Source organism: Dreissena polymorpha, chromosome 16 (assembly GCF_020536995.1).
Source record: "Dreissena polymorpha isolate Duluth1 chromosome 16, UMN_Dpol_1.0, whole genome shotgun sequence".
NCBI lineage: Eukaryota > Metazoa > Mollusca > Bivalvia > Myida > Dreissenidae > Dreissena > Dreissena polymorpha.
The window spans coordinates 33,456,608-33,478,499 of NC_068370.1; the positions used below are offsets into that span (position 1 = coordinate 33,456,608).

The window sequence follows — 21,892 nt, forward strand, 5'->3', positions numbered from 1 at the left end:
CCGGTGCAAAACGGGATTAATGGCGTGTTTCAACCAAAAAAGCATTTCCAGCATCGCGTAAAGACAAGATTGGCGGAACGAATTCTGCAACAGGTTTGTGAACTATCGTTGGGCGCAAATGCGTAAATGTCAGTAACTATGCGTTAGCATGCGTAAACAGTTTTCCTCGAAGACGAAACTGAGTGCATGTTACGTGTAAGAGGTTATTCTTATTTCTGCTGTTTAGTTATGCACTTGCAAACAACTAATATTACTAAAAATAATACAGCAGCTTGAAACTACTAGGATTCGTCGAACAAAGTAGTACTCTCTAAAGTAAAAAGAAGTTATCAAATGTGTTCAGAATCTTTATTATATGTTCAATGGAAATGTAATGTCCTGTTCTCGAAAAAAATATCAATAAACGTTTTGTGTAATACAGAAGGTTTCGGTGATATTCATATAAAATGTGTTTTCAAAGCACATTTCTACCCTGTAATTGCATTAATTGGATTACATTTATCTGATATATTGGTCACGTATTGATTGCTTATCAGTTGCAAATAATCCAAATAATTGTATTGTATATCAACTAGTTCTCATGATACAATTGTTTGTATATCAAATAGTTCTCATGATACAATTGTCATGATATTTGTTAAACTTTCAATCGCAAACGAATCTATTGATTATATTTGGACAAAGTACTTTCTATTGAATCCAATCTAATTATATATAATTAGATGGTATTTGTACAGTTGTAGATTGAGGGCTTTACTTCAGAGTGTTTAGTAGAGATGCGCATGTATCAGAGACAAGTCCTCTTGCATCCTCTAACGTGTTAGGTCATACGCGCAATTTCTTGCATCCTCTAACGTGTTAGGTCATACGCTGCATCCTCTAACGTGTTAGGTCATACGCGCAATAAAGTTTAGTTTGATGCAAAATTTAATATTACTTAACGAAGTTCGAGAAGGAGATTGGTGGTGATGTGCTAAACGAAGAATAAATATTTATTTATTTCATGACTATAGAAGCGCTCCACCTCTCTGTCAATAGAGATTATTACCTCCTGCCAGTCGCAATGCAGATGGCTCCTAAATCATCTCTGTAAGGGGCGCTCGCTATATGATACCTTGCGGTGGGCGCATTGTGCTGGATCTAACAAGCCTAATGGAGCTATTTTCTGGCGAATAATCACTCAAAGGCTTTTTCAGATAAGCACTAACTATGATTAATGTACTAGAGCGGGTTATTTATTACATTCAGATAGGGTTAGAACATACGTGATATGTGGCATCGTCATGTTATTACATTGTGTCTGGAATCAAATTTGTTGCGTTGTAGGCTTTCAAAAAAGGAAACTAAAGCAAGTTGTTATCATTAACGTAACACTTATGTGTATGCTATGTTGAGTCGTGGGTAATTTGCATAAAGGTGTTAGATCACAAATATTTTATAAATATATTACTATGAATCACTATAAACATAATTATTAACATTTGGGTTTTATATGTGTTGCTTTTTTCAAATGCTAATCGTCTCTAATAATAACAAATAATTGATTGTGATGATGGTGTCAAACTGCCATCTTGAAAATAGGTTTCTTGTTGAGCCGTGCATTCTGATTGGCTATTTGTAATTTTAAGATTTGCATACTATAAACAGCCTTAAAACTGTTAATTTCTTGTGAAAAAATATCAACAGACGATGTAGTATGGAAAATACTCATAAATAAACGATTTTGTGTTACTTAGAAACACTATATGAACAATAAATAAAGGAGAGTTTATAAGAACTCTGATAAATAACAATATTGACATGCTTTTGTCGAATTTTTGATCAGCAAAAAGATGGTGACCTGGTCGAAACTTTTTTTCCGTAACGACTGCATAATATGGGAACGTTCTATCACGTGATTTCACGCATTCTCTACAACCACGACTCTAAATGAACCATCGACTCAACAAGAAACTACGATTTATATATATTGTTTATGCTACAAATAAATGATTGTTTATGTATTAAATATTATTTCGAGATATCAATGCGCATGACTATAAAGCTACATACATCATTTATACACTTAGTTATAACGAGAAAACAAACATGACACCTTCCAGATAAAAAAGTAGAATGTTAAATGTTGTGATGTTTTTTTCTTCTATTTATTAGTACATCTGCTAAGTGTTGTGGCAATCTTTTATAACAGATGTCGGCATGATTAATTAATGTATTATTTAACATGTGTTATATTGTTAAACTAGTAGCTATTTGATCGAGTTAAAGTCGATGACGCAAAAAGTTAATACGGTTTATTTAAAAAAAATAAAACTTTGGAAAAGCACATCGCAAAGTTTCCAACAATATAAATGTCCTATAGGAGAAAAACAAAAAGGGGTAACAGCTACTTATTGAACGGTAGTTTCTCGGTATTAAAAAGGCGGTCACGTGTTCATAATGCAAACGTATTCGTTCTATAATATATTAATTCTATCTGTGATAACAAAAATCCCCAGGTCTGTACCGCGGACATCACTTCTACCCACAAAACACAGCTAAGGTCGCTAAGGGTTGCCCCTCGGGGTCGTGATTGGATTTCGTTGCCATGGCATCGGCAAGATTGACAACAATAAACAAACAATCACCGCAGCTGAACAACTGACCAATATCAGTAATTGTTCCGGAGACATGTGATCTGCGTCAATTAGGTTGTGAGACATATTCCGACACGAATCAAAACATAACTGAATGACTGGAACACAAATAAATGCTTTCCAAAGCATGTTGGTATAACATTTGTACATGTTGTCAAAGTTCAATAGATTATTAAATTTTTATATGTAATGGTACAATGAAATAAGTGGAACGATCGTACAAGTATATTAACATAATGATAACGATTGAACTACAATAGTATAATATGGCCAACGATTGTCAAGTATACTAAAAATAAGGCCAACGGTAGGTCACATTTATAAATGATGTGGCATGTTGATATCGTACAGCGACAAAGACATGAGTGCAGTGATACAAACACGGTTACACATAAAGACTCTGAATGAAGAAATACAACAGCAGAACACCGATATCAATTTAAAATAAAAGTACTTCGTTTGCATTTGACACTCAGACCACGTGCCTCTCGTCGGCGACTAAACAATCAACTCAGATGAAAACCCTCGCGTCGATAATCCTGCATCGCAGATGGCGTGCTTAGGGCCACTAACAGTGTACAACTGTATTCAGTTGTCGAGTGCAATCATTGTATCTAGGCTCGAGCTAAATCGAATTTTGCATGTAGAGGGTAAATTGAGGAAAATGCTATTTGTTGATTCCGCTTATTGAAAGGTCAATCTGAAAGTAGAAGAATCATCCCATGTGTTCAAATACTAATAAATTTAAAACAGATTGTGCTGTAATACACGTATTATCTTATTTCACATCATCACTATGGCGTACTCGTTTAATTCCATAAAGTTATTAATACATGTGTTCTTTTTTTCCGATCGCCGCTACGAGTCCAGAGGCAAAGCAACTTTGCGGTTGGTCTTATAGCGAGCCTCCCCTGATTGTACAGTTTCCCCTTTAGGCTAACATGGTCCGGCCGCACATTTTCCCTCTGTGATTGATTTTCCTTGTATTCCTAGAGGATGTATGCATCCAGTTGGTCGATTTTAATTCAGGGGCACTTTGGGGACATGCATATTTGTTTATTTAAGTTGCTAAATCTTTAAGCCACTATTTAAATGTAGTTGTACATTAAACTATCTAAGTCTTCACTATTTGGGTCTCTTGTTTGCTCGGGAACCTTTGCGTCTTCGATGATTGAAAATGCAAATACAATTAAATTGCAATACCAGTACGTTATTACCGCATACACATTTGTTGGGATTTAAAAAGGAACTGAATACCGCAGATGATATCAGTGGATCGGGAAGTAAACAAAGAAACGTCCAAGAAATGATGAAAATACTTTCTGGTTTTCAATACAATATGTATTTGTGTCAAATCCCAGAACCTTCAATATTTAAATGCTTACGCCAATTAACTTCAACACCCCATGCGACGCTCGTACGCACAAGCAACACGTGCTTTGTCCCGCAACTCTAATAGAACCATTGATTGCTTTCGTAGATCACCGTGTTTGCAATGCAGATCACCTGTAGCTTCCAACTGTTAATATATGGCTCATCAATGTGCCAGAGCACATGGTTTTATGCGTCTTGTGACAAAATGCAGTTTCCAGCATTGTCAAGAAACGTTTCACTGTCATAAAACGTCGCCTGCACTCGCCGGGAAAAGGAATATGCATTAGCCACCGCGTGCAATTAAACATGACGGTGCCGTCTGCTGGAAAATTCTCGTTTTCATTTGCGTAGCTCACGGACCATTATTTTTCAGAAAGTTTGCTTTGAATTAATTTTAAAGTTATGGTAAACTCCATGAGTGTGCACTACACCAAACTTTTGGACCAATGGTCTCAATATTGTCGCAAGTTGACTCGCAATGTAAACAAGCAAATGTGATGGATACAACTGTATCATTTTGATAAAAGGTTTATCAAAAAGAATTATAAAATATGTTTATGGTTTTTGCTTCCATATGAAATATGCAAAAACCCTTTCGTTGATAAGTAAACAGTCATGTTGTGTCGCTTGTCAACTAGACTGTGCGCTAACTATTTTTTCACTAACATGTGCATGAGACGCTCCCAACATATGTTTGCATACCGTACCTTGGTTGGACGTAACTTTGTCTGTACGTAATTGTGTTCATACACTCGCTATGTTTTTAATCAGTTTTAAAATACATAACCATCGGATTGAATAAATAAACAAACATTTATCACGAATGTACACGATTGCATACGTTTTCGGAAGTTAACGAAGAAACTACATGACAACGCAAGCACGCTCGTTGTGTTGCACATCACTGAATAAAAACACTGTTTTTATTGTTCCGGAACACGTACAATATTAACTTTTAACTTTTGAATATGACTAACAAAAGAGAAATAAAATGTGCTTTTAAATATATATATATACTTAGCGGACAGCGGAATAAAGTGTTGTTGGCTCTTTACTTTGTTTCATTGCGTACATATAACACGATATGTACATAACACTATGTCTTGAACATCTTTATACCATGCAACTTGAACGCTTTGTGAAGACCTCTGCATCAATGAATTTTACAAAATGTGAATGCGTCATGCAAAAAAGGGATCAAGGATGATCGATATTTTAAATTGCAATTCATAGCACATAATCCACTCGGCTTTTCTGATATAAAGAGAAACAACCACACTATTCCTGTGAATTACTGTGTGTATGAAAATGTACTCATTAGCGATTGTATATGAATTAATCTTTCATCGGGAATAAAATAGCAGTTCGATGAAGCTTTCTGTCGATTACCAGTGAACCACAAGTAACAAGTACATCGGTGCAGCTAAACAAGCATATAGGAAATGGACCCCGGTTTCTATTCAGAACGGCACTGCGTTTCTAAACAAGCGCGCCGGAAGCCCGGTGCGAATACTCTTTGATGTCTGGAAACAGCAAAACGTCTCTCCGACGATGAATAAAGTCTCTAAACCTGATCTGAATAGCCTCTAAACTTAAACATGTAAAAATATGAAAATGATAATGCCGTTATAGAATTACAAGATCACGCGAAAAACGTATGATAGAATTTTAGCGAACTACTCAAGGTTCGGAAGAAGATACAAGGTTTCATTACTTTATAACGCTATCAAGTTCGTCTGCAGCAATCAATAACCTCTCATTCGAAAGATCAGAGCCTCGAAGAAATCCGCGATTTCTGAGACTAAAATTGGAAGGAAACAATGAACGCAGAGAAACGTGTTGATTCTTCTAATGAATTCTACAGACAGGCAGACGCAGATTCTCGACAAGATATAATTTCAACTGTCGTGATTCTTGATATCCAATTGAATACAAGAAAGATGTACCGGTACACACTGTGAAACAATGTGTTGAGTATAAATCAAACTAACAAAGGTATTCTTAGCAAAGATGCTACCGTCAACGAATAATAGTTTAAAATAAACATGTAAAGAACAAAACAACGAAAACTAATTATTCTGCGTTAAGTAAAAAAAAAACAATTTTGTAAGAATATGATAAAACTGTGGGATAAGATTTGTTGCGAAATAATGAACATGTTCCAACATCAGTACGTGTATATATATATATATATATATATATATATATATATATATATATATATATATATATATATATATATATATATATATATATCCCCTTGTGTTGCGAAACACTCAGATAATTGTTCGCTCATCATCAGAGAATGTGGTATCTGCGTGTGTCCTATGTAAGCACCTTTAATATGAGTCGTGTTTTGAGAAAACTGGGCTTAATGCATGTGCGTAAAGTGTCGTCCCAGATTAGCCGGTGCAGTCCGCACAGGCTAATCAGGGACGACACTTGCCGCCTAAACTTGATTTTCGGTAAGGAGGGACTTCCTTGAAACTAAAAATACCATAAAAGCGGAAAGTGTCGTCCCCGATTAGTCTGTGCGGACTGCACAGGCTTATCTGGGATGACACTTTACGCACATGCATGAAGCCCAGTTTTCTCAGAACACGGCCCATATGATACTATATGATACGAATTCATCAGTCTGTTTAACGTCGATCTTCGTTGTACGCGCCCATAAAATATAACATGTCTGAAAGAAACAGTGTTTCCCAAAATTGTCGTTAACAAGCACACGTGAGAGTTCCGATGGATCGCTGGCCGCTAAAGGAGATTCCTTTATTTATGTCGATGTTCAATAGGGACAGTGTATGCTAAAATTAAATTTGAATTGTATTGGCCTATAATTATACGTTGAATAATTGCTTTCATAAAATATACTTGCAATCAAGTCATTTATGTTTTAAAATAAAACATCATACATTTGGGGAGTTTCCGCAGTTTGAAGACTTCCCATTAGTTGTAATATTTGTAAGAAACCCATAAATTAGATTCATTTGCAAGAAACAATTACTGCCTTTACTATTTCACTTCAGAAAGTAAATGTTATAAAAACTGATATTGTATTGCACACTTAAATTTGTATCTAAGCGAATGGAAAATAATACCACATTAATGTGATATTTATTAAATGCGCACAAATTTATGTTGACTGTTTTATGATATAGTAGAATGAAAACTATATTGTAACGAACATTCAATGTTCCATGCAAAGAAAACTAGACATATGTTATTCTATGTCTTATAATCTTTATTGGGAAACGCAATCCCGTCATGTTTGACAGGCGTACTAAAGTCACGAAACGGGCGGTGTATAAATGTCTAGTGAAAAAAAAGTTATTTCCGTAAGTCATTTCAATGTCGCTTAATGATCATGTTCCGTGAAATGTAAGTAGCCTTTCTTCGCATTCTCAGGAATTTCAAAGTAGAGGTATACACACTGATTGTGATTTAACAAGATGCGACAATATTTATTTTTCTGCATTTCAATCTCAAAATACGTTACTTGTGGAAATCTACATTGCAATACATCAACATCCATTTAATGCTTATTATCGCTCGATTGGTCATTGTCGGCTTGGGTACTACTCACATGTACTCCGGGTACTCCTCAGTATACTTACATGTACCCCGGGTACGGTAAATATACTAAAACATACCCGGGAAATTGAACGCTAAATCGGTCGTTGTTGGCTATTCTTTTTTAATAATTATATTCACATTTATGTCAATTTTCTGTAAAATGGCCTCTATGTTATCGAAACTCATACTCAAAAAGCATTTTGATGCAAAAAAAATTAAAAGAGAAGTTTGTTTAAGATAATCCGTAGCGCGTTTTACGACATCGGATTTTGGGCGGGAATACAACTCGGGTACATATAGGATCTTGCAAGAGTGGTCGTTTTGTATTGAATTTATTAAACGAGTCATCTAAATAAAGATAAAAATGAGGCTTGTCGAGTTTTTATCTTTATTTGGATGACGAGTTTAATAAATTCAATACAAAATGACCACGAATCTAAGATTCTATTTATAACATGACCAACACATTTTCTTTTTATTTTATGCTCTTTTTACCGTTTATTCACATTGTAAAATAGTTTAACTGAAGAAATTCGCTGGAATAATGACGTCATTTCGTCACAAAAATGACGTCATTTCACAGTTATATAACTAGTGTAATAACACCCGTGTAATAAACAAAATTGAGCATTACGTTATTTCACTCCTGTAGCGTAGGTCATGTTATAAAGTCTAATATCGACCGGGTACGATTAAGTATATTTACCGTACCCGGGGTACATGTAAGTATACGTAAGAGCACCCGGGGTACATGTAAGTAGTACCCGTGTCGACAATGACCAATCGAGCCTTATTATCTCCATACAAAAACACATTATTTTCTATATAGTTAACATTCTTTATTATGTTATAAAAACGCGAAGGAAACAAGTACTATTGTCTTGCTGTCTATTGAAATTTGCATTTAAACATACACAATGTGCTGCTATTGCGCGCACGACCACTCTTTCATAGTTCAAGATGTGACTCATAATAACTACAAAATTAAGTGAAACTGAGCTCCCACGTCAAAAGTAAACTATAATAAATAACGACGTAAATTTACGGACATATTGAATACTTCTCCGATTCCAACGTAATCGGAAATGAATATGGAAATGAATATACCTGTAGAAAAGAGGCAGCAGAAAACGCCGCTATTTCCATGTAATAAAAGCCCCAGGAAATTAGCAATTTTACAATGCTTTGTTAGAGCATACATTCCGGTATTTAATTGCAGATTTAATCGCGACTTTTCTTTAAAATGCCATTTTAGACGTTAAATCATTGCCTATGATTTTCTTTCAGACGTTTCCCACACTAACAAGGTCTGGTTACTGTTGACTGTCAGCTATTGATTTTGTATGATGTTTCCTGTAATTGAGTTCACTGTTCGCACCGAGTAATGCATCATAGACGGTGTTCTTTAACTCCTATGTTTGCTTGTTGTTTTATAAGTGTGTGTTTCTTTCTTTGTCGTTTGATGCTCTCATTATGGTCCTTGTATTTACGGTACTTTCTCGTTTTCTGTCGTTCTCTTGTCCTTTGATAATCGTGTGGAAGTTCGGCTTTTGCTTGATGGGTCATTGTGTATTTGCTAATGATGTTTCTAATGCTGATGGTAATGTTGTTGTTTTCGTTATAATCTGCAAAGCTGCTCTGCTGGTGTCGTTGCTTTTTGATGCTTATATTTTTTTAACAAGTTTTCAGTATAAGTATTTGGAATGTAAAATACGTAAATGTATAAATCCGAAGTGTAAACATATAGATGCTATAGTATTCGTTGGAATTTAAAAATTCAACTATTGCCAATCACTATAACTCGTGTTCTGTATTATGAATAATATGCAGGTACAAATGGCGACTAAATAGTTATCTTCGTAATATTAGTTAGGGTTAATATGCAAGAAACGTCTAATATATCGTTGTGCACGCGGCTATGTATGGATTTACAGAAAGGATTGGTGATTCGTTTCCGAAACAAGATATATCATATCAGACAACTTTACAAACCATTTTTCTCTCAATTAAGTGACGTGAAATTGCCTATTACTAGTACATCAATACTGCTCCCGAAAAAGAGATGGATGTAAACATGTTTTCTTGACACATTCTCTGCAAAATCATGTTGACCAAAAAATTCAAATACATTTGAAGTCAATCCAAAGTAAGAGCATTAAGTATGTACACAATCACACGTTGTAAGAAACAAAAAGATGTATAAATATCCTTGGAATGTTGGTATCAAGATTGTTCATAGCGAATACATGGTGAATTTAAGAAACTAAATGGAGTAAAGAAATGCCTGAGTTTCCGAAAAAGTATGCTTTCTTCAACAGACCGTTATTGCGTATTACTCAAACCGGATATCGTAAAACAACTGATTACATGCTTATTTATGATTCTTATAAATTTAAGATTATCTAAGATATAAATAAACGACATCATAATTTTTTGGGGAAAAAAATCACTCGCGGTATCTCGAACTCCCGGCGCGCTTTATACCACAATCTCTACTTGTTGACGTTGTTTATAAGCTGTCTGTTCTAAGAGGTCTTGCAAATTCGTTACGTATTTTGGCGATGTGGCGATATAAGTTTATTGCCAATTTTCTTCGAAATGCGCCATCTCCCACCGTTTATACCGAATATTGAACCAACATAGCCGTAAAGTGACTACAGATTTACGACTATCGTAAACCATGTTTGAAATGGGCCCCCTTCTCGAGCAACACGTGGTACAGAGATGTTTTTGTCGATTTGTTTTACTACTTGCATGGTATGCTTTCCATCATCTCTCATAAAAGTGTGAATTGAGACGCTGGGAATCAACCGACATTGCGCAACATATCTTTTCCCACCAAAGCGAACTCAAAATAACACTGCGCAAAAGGTCAAGCAAATAGGAGCATAAACGCACATCCCACCGGAATATACCCCAAACGAAGCCCCTTTTCGTCAAACAATTCACATTTTCATAAATAGTTTAACTGCTTTTCAATTAGTTAGTTCTTAGGAGTAAGACGTGAAAAGAATTTAAGTAGATCTATCGATTTAGATGAATTGTTGCTTATTAATGGTAAGAATAACTTCACTTTAACAGAATCATCCTTGTACTGGTTACAGTTGTCAATGACTATGAAAATCCGCGTCACTTTCTATCAAAAACGAAATCATATTTGATTGGTTTCACAAAACATTGTTATATGTGTACATAAAAAATTTATGATCAACTTGTGAACGTCTTTTTATGATTGTTTTGGTGCAAATTACAAACTGTAATAAAACCATGCCAATATGACGATGAAGAGTTCTGATTATAGAACAACATGCACTATCCATTATTCATAAAGTAACTGCGATAAAACCCGTTGATGTAATCAAAAACTTTAAACGTCATCAGTTGATTTGTCCAAACACAATAACGATATGGTCTGGTATTAAAATATTTGATAGAGAGGAAAATTTCATGTCCACAGTGGGGCCACAAAAGTCTACGCGTGCAGGGGCGTATTTAGTAATGCATGTTTTGAAACAGTCATTAATGCTATTAAAATCACTTCAAAGAGTACACAAACTGACGTAAAATTCGTCGTGTTTGAAGCTTACTTTACGCTATTTAATAAAAGGAAAATCAATTATAATGTGAAGTTTAACAAAAACGCAACATGTTTTATATATGGTATTATGGAATATTTTTAACACCCAAATGGCCATATTTACGGAAGGGTTTTAAACATTTAACAAAGCGCAGCAAAAGTTCGTTAATCTCACCGTTTTGTCACTATTTTAGACAAACGGCGATGTAAAAAGATAAACAAGAGCACCGCATAACGGGTGCCACGCTCGGCTGCGAAAGCTTGTCAGATAAAAAAAAATAGAGGTCACAGTGACCTTGACCTTTGACCTAGAGACCCAAAACATGGGTGTGGCGTGTAGAACTCATCGAGGTGCAGCTACATGTGAAGTTTCAAAGTTGTAGGTAGAAGAACTTTGATTTAAGAGCCAATGTTAAAAACCTTAACAAAATGTTAATGTTTTAGCACGACGCGGACGACGGACACGACGAGCTGGCTATGACAATACTTCGGGTTTTCTCCGAAAACAGCCGAGCTAAAAATAATAAAATGTTAACGCTTATAAGACGTACTTAACAATTATGATTTTTTTTAATTTTATGTCGCGATTGATTGATAATGCATAATTAAAAATAATCAAATTTAGCTACAGTAACTGTGGCTATATAAATTGGCTAAATAACCTTTTTCGTACGTGAGTAAAATTTCACACTGCTCTCCCATTATTCTCAGCGTGTTCCATAAATATTTTTTATTTATCTATGCAAAGGGAATAAAGAAAATAAAACGCAACCCTCGAGATAACCATCAATAGAAATCAACCGAAAGAAATTTGAATGGATGTTACGACATACGTGGAATTTTGATACTAGTAATTCTCTTTCTCATCATCACGAAACGACTCTGAGGACATCATTCTTCGTTTAGCTTATAGAACCTTGCCTGGGGCTAGCTTGTTCGTGAATTATTAAATTTTCCAAGACTCAATAAATCTGCTGCAAAGAAATCTAAACGAAACTAATTAGGAGAAAATGGCTAACTTTCTTTGATTTTCTGTTAAACAGCTCGCCCCGGGGTAAGGCTGTAAAAAGAAAATCGGAAAATTCAATTATAGTTAAAATGTTGGATTGGTTTCCACCAATCCACCAGACGGTTTTCACATGTCCTGATGGTCAATGCGCCGCTTTGTTACGCAGTTATTTCTTTAGATGCATAATCTCTGCGGATGCTCGTCCGACTACAGTCAACCATGTTTTAACAACCCACTGTATATGCAGCCAGCTTCTGTGCTTTCGACCTAGCGAAAAGGATTTGTACATGTATAGATTCTCTTACTTAACTAACCGATAACTGTGGTTTTGATTTATTGAGCTCTCGTGTGATTGCTAAACAGGCTTTCCAATAAGCAAGGCAAATTTGATCACAATTAGCCGTTAGTTAAATTAACCAATTTATGCCTAGCGTCTAGAAAAAAGGCCTTGGCAAACAGCGTAGACCCAGATGAGACGCCGCATAATGCGGCGTCTCATCTGGGTCTGTGCTGTTTGCTTAAAGGAATTTATGTAAAAAATATTCTAAATATTCAAATAAATATACAAGACATCCCTAATTTTGGAAATAAATTGATCCAATTTAGAAGGATGGGAGAGTCCACTAGGCATAAATGGGTTAACCACGGTTTAAATTCTATAGTCCTTGACTGAACTATGAACATCGCAATAAAGGCAAGTGTTCTGCAAAGTAAGCAATTACATGTTGTGCAGATTTTCGACAGCATTATATGAATTAATTATCAAAATATGTGCTTTGGACAATGAACCATTAAAGGGGCCTTTTCACAGATTTTGGCATTTTTTTAACTTATTCATTAAATGCTTTATATCGATAAATGTAAACATTGGATCGTGAAAGCTTCAGTAAAAAATCAAGAATAAAATTAAAAAAAGGAAAAGAACGTTGCCCGGACCAGGTTTCGAACCAGTGACCCCTGCAGTCCTGCCAGAGTCCTGAAGTAAAAACGCTTTAGCCTACTGAGCTATTCCGCCGTGTACTTATACATAATGTATTTTATACGTTATATAAGCAATCTTCGTAGTTTCACAAAATTTAACGACAAAAACAGAACTCTCCAAATTATTCAATCGTTTCGCGTTGCAACGCTTTATAATTTTTAGGTTTTAAAATCGTCAAAAGATGCATATAATGGCTATATTAGACCATGGTAAATGTTCAGTATTACTGTTTCCTCACAAATATCATAACTATAACGAAAATTTGCGAATCTGACACAACTTTTTTCAATTTTGTCAATTTACCAAAGCGTGAAAAGATCCCTTTAAGGTAGCGCACCTCTAATGATTTCCCGCGATTTATTTTACGATAATTGCCGATCTTCAATGATCGGTTATATCCGAGAGATGCATTTTATTTTTTTCAAACTTCGAATTTTGATATGTGTTTACCTAATTCATTTAGAATACATTATTTTCACTATAAATATTGACTTTGATCCAATTATCATCTGAAAAATACGATTTCGCGATTTCTTCAAAGACTGACGAGCCGTTTTACCTGTTTACTTATGGATATTTAATTTAAGGTTATCCTATTCTAAAGTTGTCGTGGCCGAGTGGTTAAGGCGAAGGACTAGAAATCTTTTGGGATCTTTCCGCTCAGGTTCGAATCCTGCAGCAATTGCATACCTTTTGCGACGCGTTTTATTTCTTTTCTAACGTTATTTGATTTAATATAGCATATAAGCTGTTTTTATTGTTAAATATGTTGAAAATTGTATGCACATTCTTCAATTTTTTAAATTAAAACAACGTAATGGCTAAATTGGGTAATTTACTGCTGAAAATACGAATGATGCATGTTGCATTTTTATTTTTATTTCAAAAAGTAAACGGTAAATCTGCCTATTTCTTGGTATTTTTGCTGTATATAGTGTTTCTATAAAAAAATAGTTTAAAATATAACTTAAATGATACTATTTTGAACATTATGGCACTTTGTTTTTAACCGACCCAACTTTTACTTGGCTGAAATCACTTACATTTCATGGCGCTATTCCATAGATAAAAAATTGTAAAAAATAAATGTCTGTAAAAGAATACTTATTTTATCTTGTTTAAATGTTAAACACCTTTACTGCATCTGTACACACCAACTGCATGCCCATATTTGGAAATTAGAATGAATTATGGAACTTTTATATACCCCAGGGGTGAAAATAAACTGGACAAAAGCCGTGAGTGAGGGTGGTTATGAAAAAATCGGTATATTTTTTTAAAAAGCATGGAAAGCCTACCTACAAATTTGCATGTAGTTTAGTGAAATGATGCTGATTAGGAAAATAATTAATTAAATTATATTTGGATATGTGCCCATTAGGGGTGCGCTACCTTAATACCATTAATCTATGGTCGCTTTTCAAATAAGGCCCGGATTTTAGAGCTGGTCCCCGACTATATGTGTGGCGCTCTTGTGGACAGATATGTCTCCAATATCATCATTAAAACATCAACGATAGTGCATTATTCTGTTTTAAAAACTATGTAACTCTCAAAATGAATCAATATTTCAAATATCATATAATAAATCAATTAATATGCATCTGATAATGCTGATGATCGTTATCAAGTCAACTCAATTATTTCGCAGCTCATAACTTAGCATTAGTCGTTTAACATATCAAAGCTCGACATATTAACGCTTCCACCAGTGTCCCCCACCCCCATGTAAGACACGTGGACAGTCAGTTATATCAACCCCAGCGGTCCACGATTCCTTTTGAAATACCCCTACGTCTCCATTAGAATTATGTCGTCTTTTAAAAAATGTTAAAAGCCTTAACGTCAAGTCGCATAAAGCAGGCATCAATCATGCGCTTGAATTTCGTGCATGAGATCTTGTCAGATAGGAATATTTACGATTTTTTAGCGGAAATCATTTGACATAAATAGAGTTAACAGAGCAGAAAATATGATTTCCTGATCAATATACCAGCAGAGATGCGGAGAGTTTTCTTCGAACACCACTGAGTGGGCTAATTGGCTCCTATAGGAAACTATATGGAATCAAACGGGCGAAAATTGTTTGATTTTGTTGTCATGGGAACAGATTTGCGCGGACCTCAAATAGAATTTTCACGATTTCTAAATAATCCCATCAGAAATTATATTTTCGAGCGTGAGATTTTTTCCGATTCGGTGATCCTTAAAATTGATATCAATAGATTTGATCCATATTCGGACAAAACAAATTTGGGCGGTTATAATTCAATAATGTTTGGATTGTACGCCAGATAATTGTATACTGATTAGCACACTCGACTGAGAGTTGTGCAACACGTGTCGTTGACAAATAATGGAACGAAGTCAAATCGTGCACAGATGGTCTTGACACGTGCAATCTGCGGATAATTATCAATAAGTTCAATATTGCGCAGAATATTATTAGGGAATTATTTCGCGCGAGTAAATAACAATCACATATTTAAATACCAGAAGACGAATGAAGACAGTAGACAGGCATTGTATTAACGTTATTATGGCGATTGCTAGCATTCGTTTTACCCGGTACAATATTTTTCTAACATTTAAAAATATACTTTATTTATGCGCCAACAACGAAAACGTTTATGAGCATTACTAACTGACATGCTGTGAAAACATTAAATTTTTAAGTAGAACGTAATGCTGTTCCGTCATAATCACAAGAACCATGAGGATAGCAAACCATCTCACACACGATACTGGTATACAATTAAACGTGTAATGTAAAATATTACTACAGTATTCAAAATTGGTGCTTATTGCCATAGCTACTAGTTGTATTGAGCCCAAAAAAACAAATACATTGGCCAGTGTGATGTCTGTATTTGCAACCTTATCCCCGTGGTCACTTTCCAGCATTGATTGGCGACCCCTAGGGAGCTGTCACGTGATTACTGACCATCACAAAAATGACCATTACTGGGTCGTTAATACGGTAGTGGTCATTTGTTCACTAGCTGAGAAATCCGTTAATATGGGGTTTTCTAGTTCATGACAAAGCTTTGTCATTAGTTTATCGACAGACATCCATATGCTCAGGCCTTTTAAGAACACGCGTTTAATGGATTCCATGTCACGGTTTCTGATTTATGTACTCGGTTTATGCAATTCTGCAACCATGGTGGTCCGCCTTTTACGCAATTAAATTCATCCCTTATTCCAATTATTTATCACAGTGTGCCGTCAATTCTCTTGTAGAATTCCAGAAAATACATTACAGACATACGTTGGTGAAAACATGCATTTCTTCATGCATAACATTAACGTAGCCCAGTGGGTATGCAAGCATTTATCTCGAAGAAAGCACTTTATAAACTACGTGGTAGGCCATACCCAACGTGTCTGAACACTGGGCATACTAAAATGGGACTTGTGAGAATCAAAAAAACATTCCTAACAACTGATAATTGGTAACGCCATTTGTGTTGTTTTTGTTGTTGAACATAATTTACAGGAAATACTTGTCAAAGGGCATTCGCGGCTATTTACAATTGATATGGGTATAAATTGTTCTCAATATAAAATGCCTCTTCTTATATTTAATATAAATTTTGAAAGCATTTATATTCGTATCTTGTGCCGCGATTACAAACAGACATCATACGCATAGATTTAACTGATTATGTATTATTCAGATTTCTAACATTCAGGCGTACATTACGTAAACATCGATTTAGGATTATCGTGGTTTGTAATAAAAAATATTGATGTTTAATTGCCATACAACAACACGGCATTTATCGGTCCGTTGAGAACTATCACTAACACATCGCGACAGATATCAGTAACCTTACTTCAATTGTTATACTTCAATAAAAAAACGTTTATTTGCGTTTTAGCTTACCGCCTGTCAAATGTCTACTAATAAGTGTTTAATTTAGAAATTAAATATTTCGTTATTGGCGATAATATCTGAGATTGCTATTTATTTCATCTGCTGACAGACAAAGTTGCGCAGATGCCCCAGGGATGTGGAGCGATCGAACGCGACACGACATGACTTCCAATAAATATCCAGGGGGTGCGAAATTGAAAGGTGCTCAATCTGTCACAAAGTTTTCACTGACACTTGTTAACAATACAATCTACAAGATCGCGTGAATCGCAATTGACTGCAAGTGATAAAATCCAATGAAATTTGCAGTCAAATAAATGACCGAACGGAAGAAGTAAAGAATTTTGATTCAGGCAATGTTCGGCTTTAATAAAAACTGCGATTCTCGTCTGGCATGTTCTAATAGGCGTGTTTAAGATGACCCTTGTCCTCATTATTGGCGAAACGATTTAATTTCCCACTGTACAAGTAATTTAATTGCGAGCGCATGTTGTTAGATGGACAATGGTCAATAAGAGACTGCTAATAGACATTTGCACGATGTTGAATAATTGTCTTAAAACCAAAGTTTCGCGCGACACCGACGTGAATACAAAAAAAAATTCTAACGCATGTTTTTTAACGTAAAGTAGTTTTTTTAACGCGAAGTAAAATAAAAAGTGATCAGCTGCGACATCATTTCCTAAGATCTTGAACAATGTTTAGACTTATGATCTCTGTGGTCTGCAACGCCAAAATCAATCATATTTATTTTACCAAAACTAGAACTAAACCTTCAACAGAAGGAACATAAAAAAATATCATTTTCGTGTGTTTGTTTTTTCATGTTTCTCTGTCCATTGTCAGAAAATATTTCTCAAAATGACTTCTGTCTTTAAGGCATATTTATGAGATAAGACAGAACAGTTTAGAAACAACTTCTAATGAAATATCGAGACCATCTTATTGTACTAAATAAATTCGTGGCACACCCAGACACAAAATTTGGTCTCATACAAAGCAAGACCAGTTGGTCACTTTAATGTGCATAACAACTGGCCAGTTTGAATAATAGAGCGAGAAACACGTCGTTGAATAGTACAATGCTTGCTCTAAATGGCTCGTTTCAAGGGGTCACACGTCTTGTTGGAGAACACTGTCTATAAAAGATAATTTCTTGACCCTTCCCAGGCGGTCGATGGGTAGTGATCTAGCGAATCTAGAAAGTGTGCGGCCTTCCGAATAAGTACTTGAGAAATTACTCTTCTATTCTGTGTCGAAAAATATCAACTTCTAATTGGTTCAATGGTATAGTTACTTCAATATTGGTTTCCGCTTTCGATTAAAACGCTGTTTTATTCGCTTTCACTTGTCCAGCCTCTATAAATCATTATTAAAAACAACACAAACGAATATTTGAGAACAAATAAACGAATATACCTTTTTAAAGCTTGTGTCGACTTTCGCCCATTATATCTTTTAAGTTTTCAATCATTGGAAAATAAATATTATTTTATTTTTAACAGCTACAAAGTTACATATGTTACATTGCCATAGCAAAATATTTAGTTAGATAAACAGATGACAAACTATAACAAAGAGTATTCGTACATTTGAACATTCAATCGCATATACTAGCCCATTCAATAGAAAAGTGTATGCTATCATGTCAATGTCATATCAATTCAGCAATTGGCAAATCCCCCAACACATAACTTATTAATAACCAACGATTCTAAGCGCACACGGATTCAGAAATTTTACATTAAATTAAGACAATCATCTTCGCGGAACGCAAAAAACTTCTTCCAAGCTTGTCTTCCAGGAAGACGATTTAAAAGCCTTTTAAGGAGGGAAGCGTTCAAATGGCAGCACTATAAAGTGGCAAAACATTGAATAATTCAAATTCATACAATTTTCCACTAGGATGTAATCAATCTTTATTCGGTATTTAGTCGAAGACGTTCGAAGAACGTTGCTCACAGATTTTAATAGCAAGATTAAGATTTGAAATAAGAAGCATGCGCGTGAAATTTCATTTTCCTGGAAACATTCCGCAAGGGAACTGCTGTCTTATAAGTCTGTGACAGTAAGAGAATATGAATATATTTGAAGATTTCAAACATTGCGATTCTCATAACATTTGTGTACGGTGCATGCTTTTTATAACAATTAAACACATCTTTTTTTCCCTAACATGAACAGTAATAACCAGGCCAATATAATTTGTTTTAAAAAGTATTTGGAAAACATTGTCATTCATTTATTTTAAAGTTTAACTGTGATATATGTTCGCGTCCTGAGTGATTACTCACAAGTGCTTTAGGCCACATACTCATTGATCTTACATGTATTGCAAACTTATATGAAACATTACGTTTTATACCTACATTCATAACTTCAAATTGAATCAACAGGTTCTCAATCTTGGTTTATTATTAAAGTTTCAAAGGCAAGTCACAACACTCGCTTCATTACGCACGGCGCGCCTGTTTTTACGTTAGCTGACGTGATGAACGTCTTACGTCATTTGCGGTGAAAAGTTTTCGCTTCGCCGTATAAATCAACGTGCCAAGCAGCGTTTTAGTAACATTTGTCACTCGACAGCTATGTACATTGTTTGAAAATAACAAACTTGTTTCCGTGTACCAAATGACAGAATTAGTAATTCAAATGGCGTTTGCTTTTTTATACGTCAAATGACGATCTTATTTATGAGAAAGTTAACTATCATGCGGTACAGCGAACGAAGATGATTCGTTTCAACATCCAGTCAAACATGCAAAATAAGCATACAGATCTGATCTTATTCGAATATAGTCTAACTAAGCAAGTGCGTGATGAACAAACCTACTATAATGAATTGATATCATTTGGATGATTTTTTCGATTTATATATTGTTGGTCAGTTGACACATAATGTAAAACGCGTATGTAACCCATAAAAGGCAAAATCGCCTACACTACGAATGGGCAAAATAGTCATACAAAATTGGACGTAATATCGAAGACTGATTATTGAGACTGGTGATTATAGAACAGCCTACCGAGTTCACATCTAGGTTTAGGACTGTATACGCTTGGTACGAACATCTTATTGCTGGACGTAATGTCTTAAGTGGCATACCAAGTTTTATTTGATGACCAGATTAGATGCGTCATTGCTATAATTAAGTAAATTCGAAGCGCACTATATAATTTTCTCCTAAATCCATCAGTTTGTTACTCCACCCACTCCCCCGGGGCTACGAAAGATGATGAGAGGACGCCATGACATCCTTACTTGGTTCTGAATTCTGACATGCGCCCTAATTTAGTGTTGGGTAATAACAGGCCTGGGACTACTCGCGTATTATTAGATTGAGACAGGAAGTGAATATGACGGATACAACAGGTGCTTGGCTTTCACCTGGAGTCATATGTTAATTGGAGAAATTTTATATTTGTCAACTGTTTAATAAAATTATGCTATTGTAGTAGAAGTAGTAGAAGTAACAGTAACAGCATCAGGAGCAGTAGTAACAGGAGCTGTAGCAGTAGCAGAATCAGAATCCGTAGCAGTAGCAGTATGATGGTGGTGATGGCGCGGGGGTTGTGGTGGTAGCTAAAGATTTACTAGTAATCCGTTCACAACAATGATCATCCAAACTTTCCCGACCATTTTCATTCATTTTCAAACCATGCTGGATTGGTACTTCAAATGACCAGAAACTACTAAAAAAATCACCTATATAATGAACAGTTTAAGACGATCGGACTAAAAGCTTGATAATTATCTACAATTGTGCCCGGTCATGGATTGACAATCGTTGTAAGATAACCCGTGACAAAATGTGCAATTTAAGCAATTACGATGGCTCGGGGCGTATCATTAAGCCTGATCTAACCGGGCTTGTGTATCGAAACATGGTTGCTGCATTCGTAGGCACGTTCTAGTTCTTCACACATGTTTGAGGATTGTTTTGCAAATCATTGGTCAATTTTTTTTTAAAGATAAATCGCGATTGATGGTGCACATGGTGAAGTCATCAATGAGTTCGAATTGATAAACCGAAATTGTTCCGGGTAAACACATATATATTATGATGGCCCTTCTGTGTACTTTCAAAAATTGCGACAAAATGTATGTTTTATTGAAGTAAACAGTGTATTTAAGCTTAAAGGACAATGCATAATGCTTTTTAAGGGCACTTATGTTTGCTATTATTATTGCACACATCTGGCGACCTTTGGCGGAAACTTTAAAAGCTTATATCGTGTAAAAGAAAACACTTCATCCTGCCATGGGGGCTATCTTATTCATACGATAGTTCAATAGCAAATAATCTCATAATGTATCTTTCCTTTTATCGTAGGTGTCTCCTTAGGAATCCGAGAGTTTGCGTGTAAGCCAGCGGAATAATGCGATACTTAACAAATAGTACAACCACCTCTTTTCATGCCCGAGGCATGCCCAATGAAGGGACCATAAACACATCATCGACAAAGGTGGAAACACCACAGCAAAGCTGGGAGGATCATCGAAAATTGTAACAAAGACGTTGAGGAATTAAAATAAGAAACCGGTTATTTGTACAACAAGGGTTTTTAGGATTAATAGGGATTAGACCCTCGTTAAGTCGAAAAAATAGAGGTGTCTCTTCAAATACCGTACATGTTTTAGTAAGCAGCTTACTGTTTCAAAGGGTGAACGTATGGGAGGAATGATTCGGGAACGTACAAATAAATAAAGCAGAAAAGAGAGGAACAGCTGGAGTCTTGTTAGGTCTGCCATGATCAGTCTCGCCGGATAAAGTTAAGTAACCCAGACATCGAGCATATCAAACGTATCTATGGTACACACACAGGTTTAAAATAAAGTTTAAAGTTGTTATTTTCA

At 35.4% G+C, this 21,892-nt stretch overlaps 1 protein-coding gene across 1 annotated transcript in view; it reads right to left on the reverse strand.

Annotated features, from left to right (window-relative positions):
- LOC127862387 (uncharacterized) overlaps positions 1–21,892 on the reverse strand; it is an 88,111-nt gene that overhangs the window by 37,370 nt on the left and 28,849 nt on the right. The window lies entirely within an intron of this gene.